The sequence below is a fragment of the Tupaia chinensis genome, unplaced genomic scaffold (assembly GCF_000334495.1).
Source record: "Tupaia chinensis unplaced genomic scaffold, TupChi_1.0 Scaffold146650_1, whole genome shotgun sequence".
In the NCBI taxonomy this organism is placed as follows: Eukaryota; Metazoa; Chordata; class Mammalia; order Scandentia; family Tupaiidae; genus Tupaia; species Tupaia belangeri.
In genome coordinates, this window is record NW_006206507.1 from 1,106,655 (window position 1) to 1,112,279 (window position 5,625).

General features: G+C 40.8%; 1 long non-coding RNA gene and 1 pseudogene across 1 annotated transcript in view; both read left to right on the forward strand.

Annotated features, from left to right (window-relative positions):
- The first annotated feature begins 683 nt into the window (after positions 1-683).
- On the forward strand, positions 684-895 carry LOC102501272 (40S ribosomal protein S29-like; annotated as a pseudogene).
- Positions 896-3,766: 2,871 nt separating this feature from the next.
- LOC102501693 (uncharacterized) overlaps positions 3,767-5,625 on the forward strand; it is a 4,527-nt gene continuing 2,668 nt past the window's right edge. The window contains exon 1 of the long non-coding RNA XR_337477.2: positions 3,767-3,981. This is a non-coding gene — a long non-coding RNA (uncharacterized LOC102501693). The remainder of the gene's footprint in view (positions 3,982-5,625) is intronic.

A 5,625-nucleotide genomic window follows, 5' to 3' on the forward strand; every position in this document is an offset into this window, starting at 1 on the left:
ACCTCCAGGCTCGTTCAGGAATAAGACCTACATTTGTCTGTTTGAGAGATAATTCTATATATTTTATCACACATTTTAAGAGACCTAGGGACCTAAGTAAATGATCTACTTGCGAATGAGTATAGGAAGAACAAAGAAGTTGCAAAAACATCCAAATGATATGAAACATAAATTAGCAGAATAGTTTTTGTTTTGTGTTTAAGGTTTTTGGGGTGTGTACATTAGCTGGAGAGAGAGACAGTGAGAGGTAAAGTGAGAAATCAGCCCCAAGGGGGTGATTCCCCCCCCCCAAGGGGGAATGGCCACACCATAATCCCCTCTCCTCATTCTCCTCGTAGGATTTTGCATATACACATGTTCACACACACACACACACACACACACACACACACACACACACAGAATGAGTTTCAAGCAGCCAGGTCTGGGACTTGAACTATGGTTGGTCATGTAGGAGTCTAGCACCTTAACCACTATGCCACCTGCTGGCCCCAGAATAGTTTTGAAGAATATAAACTACCAGGGTTGAAGCATACATTGAAAAATAAAAATGAAAAGGGCCAATTCTCCCCTCCTGTTACACCATGCCTAAGTATTATAATGGCATAACATTCATGTTTTTCATTGTTATATAATTTGTACTATAGAAGTTTACATGAGCCCTTTTGCTTCATTGCTCCGCTGGAAGCAGGATGGGTCATCAGCAGCTTTACTGGAGCCACTCGTGAAAATTCGGCCTGGGCTCTCGCTCTTGCCGCGTGTGCTCAAACCAACACGGTCTGATCCAGAAATACGGCCTCAACATGTGCCGTCAGTGTTTCCGTCAGTACGCGAAGGACATAGGCTTTGTCAAGTTGGACTAAATGATCTTCCTTGAATGGATTGTCCAAGATATCCACCCAGTGAAAGAAATGCTGGCTATTTGTATATAAAATAAAGTAAATTTTTTAAAAAAATTTACATGAGTAAATATCTAACACCATTTCTAACCAATATACAATTCATCAGTTATACCCTTCGGTATTATTGTGTATAGGATACAGATGTGTCATCAACTAAAGGTCCTCATTTTTAACACTATCAATTTCAACGTATCACATTGCATCCATCAGAACTAAGCTTCTGGCAAGAGGCCAGTGCTGTAACTGAACTCTGCACATGGATGTGAAAGTCATCAGGAGATAATACCTTAGGAAACTAAAACCTTATGCCTTTTGGTCAGTCCAAGCAAATCCTGTTAGGAGCAGCTAAGTTCAGAAATGCAGCTCTTCTACCAAAAACATCCTACTCTTTCTTCCACCTTCAGGACAATCACCTCACAAAAGCCCCACTCTGATACTATCTCAGTGGGGATTAGTTTCAACATATAAATTTGGGATCATATACAAACATTCAGACCATAGCAGTGATAATTCTGCAAGGATTATATTCACAATAGAGAGATTGTCTGTTATGCCTTTACTCAAGTGATGAAATGTAAGGGGGCCAGCAGGAGCCATAGTGGTTAAGGCACTGGACTCTCACTTGGTCAGCAGCAGTTTGAGTCCTGGACCCAGGACTTGAAACTCACCCCAGGCACATGTGCATGCATGTGCAAAACCCTGAGAGGATAATGGAGAAGAGATTGTGGTGTGGCCATCCCCCTGGGGGAGGTGATTTCTCGCTTCCTGTCTCTCTTTCTCGTTGTCTCTCCAGTGAGCACACGCACCCTATAGCAAAATCCTCTCTCTCCAAAAAAAAAAAAGTAACCCATAGCCCCAGCAAGTGGTGTGGTGGCTAGGGGCACTGGACTCCCACATGGCCAACCATGACTCAAGTCCCAGACCCGGCAGCTTACTTTCTCACTTTCTCTCTCTCTCTCCCCATCTCTGGTCAAATTTAAAATGAATAAATAAATTAAATTAAATAATTCTTTTTTAAAAAATGTAGCATCACCAATAGAGATGGGCCACACATTCCCTAATGTAAGGCAATAAAAGGTATTCCTACTACCCATGTAGTATTCCTGATAAAAATGTTTAGCAATCAGACAAGTCCACAATGTAAGATATTTTACAAGTTTACTGACCTGGATTTTTCAAAGTGTTCCATATCCATGTCAATATTTGTTCATGAAAAAAAAATAAAGAGGAAAAAATGGGGGAGGGGCATTTGTAGATTAAAAGAAATTAAAGAGATATAACAATCAAAAGTAAGGCAGAAATTTTTATTTAATCCTGATTCAAAAACAAAATAAAATAAAGCACATGGTATTTTGTTTTATTTATTTATTTATTTATTTTAAGAGAGATTTTTGCTATAGTGCACATGCACTCACTAGAAAGACAGAAAGAGACAGAGAGATAGAAAGTGAGAAATCACCCCCTCCCTCAGGGGGGATAGCCATGCCAAAATCCCTTCTCCTCTATTCTCCTATTGGGATTTTGGGCACACATGTACACACACACACAGCATGAGCCGAAGCCACTGGGCCCAGGACTCGAACCACAGTTGACTACATGGGAGTCCAGCAACGTAACCATTATGCCATCTGCTGGTCCCAGCACATGGTATTTTATAACATGGACATGGTGAATTCAAGAAAATGAAAGGCAACTAGAGTACAGGATGGACACGGGATGCGGCTGGCAAATTTAGCAAAGGCGCAAAAGGCAGACACTTTAATAATCATATATTAAGGGTGTGTATGCTTTAATTCCTATTAGAAATAGTAGATAACACTCATGGTAATGTCTGTTCCTCCTGAAATGCCACCAAACTATTGTAAATGATTTTTTTTTAAGTAGAAGTCTACAAGCTCATACATAATGGAAGATGAAATAGCAGTAACACTGCTATTTGGATGCTGGGAAACTATAGTTGAGTAGTAACTGACTTGCCAGTCCCCCAAAAATCCAAACTCTAATCTAGCAACCTACCCAACGTTTATAACCGAATGTCAAGAACCCAAGCATTCTACCCTCACCTCCTTCCCATAGTTTGGAACAATAGATTAGCCTTCAGTGAAAATGGCGGTTCACAAGTCCAACCAAAATACACTTCCAGAAACCTTTGTAGTGCCTCTCTCCTAGCTATGGAAAGACAGGCAAGGCTCTCTAGACAGTTGACAGACTATTCTAATAAGAGAGAGGCCAAAACAAACTAATACAGAAAAGTAACTAGGAAAAATAAGGATGGAGACAAAAACCTATTATTAATATTTTCAAGAATTTATAGAGAAATATTGTAAGATATTATAGCCACAAAACACACACTATAGACTACACATTTCTTAAAGTAGCAATTGGAAGGCAAAAATAAGCTCTTGGATAGTAAAAATACCATAGTTTAAAAGAAAATTTCAGGTCAAAGTTTAAAATGTAAGTTGAAGGAATATCTCAGAAAGTAAAACAAAAGTATAAAAAGGCAGAAAGGGGAGGGGTGGTAAAAAATGGTACAGACTAGTCCAGGAAGTTCAATATCTGAATAATGAAAGTTCCAGGGAGAAAGAACAGAAAATAGAAGGGGGGAAATTATCAAAGAAACAATTCTAGAAAATTTCCTGGAACAAAAGGACATGACTTTCCAAATTGAAAGGGCTTATTGAGCTCTCAGTACAATGGATGAAAACAAGCCTACCCTGAGACACCTCATTATGAAACTGCAGAACTCTGTGGACAAAGAGAATATTCTAAAAGCTTTCAGAAAAGAAAACAAGATTCTAAAAGAATCAGGTTTCAGAATGGTTTTAGACTTATTGGCAACCCTGGATGCTACAATACAAGATAGTAGAAGGGAATGATTTCCAATCTAGAATTCTATTTGTAGCCAAATTATTAATTAAGTAGAGGGGGTCGCAATATAGATGTTTCCAAACATATAAAGTCAAAAAAACATTACCTCACAGGGCCATTTCTCAGTCAGCTATCAGAAGATTTGTTCAACCAAAACAAAAGAAGAGAAAATGGAATCCAGGAAACAAGATCTCAACTCATGAGAAAGGTAAGATGATCGCCAGGGGAAAATCTAAAACCATAGCAGTGAAGGGCATTAGTCAATATGGCGGACTGGAGGAGGGCAAAAACTCTAGGAGGAAATTCATCAAAAAAGTGACATTGATAGAATGATGTCGAAAGCATGTTGAATACAGATTTCTGAAACTGGAGGTGGGAACAGTTTGGGGATGTACTGATAATAACCTAGAAAGTTATTTGGATCACTTTGCCCAGAGTGGGCATAATTGCTCACCAGGAATTTATTTAGATGTCCAGACAGATGATGCAATGCACTCACCAGTGAATAAGAATCAAGTATATCTAGTACTTAGGCTAACCTGGGGGTTCTCGAGCAGGGAAAGTGCGCATGCTGATGAGATAATGAGCAAAGGTTGGAGGAGTTGAATGAGATTGCTTAGGGAGTGAACAGAGTAATCAGTGTCTGGATATATACCTGAATAAATTGAAAATAGAGTCTCAAAGAGATATTTGTACATCCACGTTTCTAACAGTATTATTCAGGATAGCTAAAGCATGGAAGCAATCCAAGTGTCCATTGACAAATAAATGGATAAGCAAAACACAATGGAATGGTTTTCAGCCTTAAACAGGAAAGAAATTCTGATACATGCTATAACATAGATGCACCTAGAGGACAAGCAAAATAAGCGCACCACAAAAAGACAAATAGCATGTGACTCCACTCACATGAGGTACGTCAAGGAGACAAATTCATAGGCAGTTGAATGTTGGTTGCCAGGAGGGGGTGGAAGGGGTGGAGAGTTACTGTTGAATGGATACAGAGGTTCACTGTTGTTTTTTTTTTTCTGTTCATGTTTCTTGTCTTTAATTGCTAAGGGTGCATGTTCTTACCAGAGAGAGACAGAGACAGAGAGAGAGAAAGCAAGAAAGTACCCCATGGAGGAATGGCCATGCTGCAATTCCTTGCCCTCCATTTCTCCCTCCTTTTGGGATTTGGGGCATGCACATCATGTTCCTGGCATGTTTTCAAGTTGTCAGGTCTGAGACTCCAACCGTGTAGTTAGCCATGTCGGAACCAGCTCATGTAACCACCAGGCTACAGACTGGCTCCAGAGGTTCAGTTTTCCAAGATGAAAAGAGTTATGAAGATAGATGGTGGTGGGAACCAGCAGTTAGCGGAATGGCTATGTCGCTGGACTCCCACGTAGTTGACCGTGGTTCGCGTCCCAGACCCGGTGGCTTAAAACTCACGCCAGGCACGTGTGCGTGCGTGCCCAAGATCCTGAGAGGAGAATGGAGGAGAAGGGATTGCAGCGTGGCCATCCCCCCGGGGGGTGATTTCTCGTTTTCTGTCTCTCTGTCTCTCTCTGTCTGTCTGGCGAGCGCACGCGCCCTATAGCAAAAACCTCTCCAAAAAAAAGAAAAAAAAAAGATAGATGGTGATAACGGTTGTGCAACTTTATGAATATTTAATACCACTGAACTGTACACTTAAAAATGGTTAATATGGGGGAACCAGCAGTTAACATAATGGCTATGTCGCTGAACTCCCACGAAGTCGACCACAGTTCGTGTCCCGGACCCCGTGGCTTAAAACTCACGCCGGGTGCGTGTGCATGCGTGCCCAAGATCCCGAGAGGAGAATGGAGGAGAAGGGATTGCGGCATGG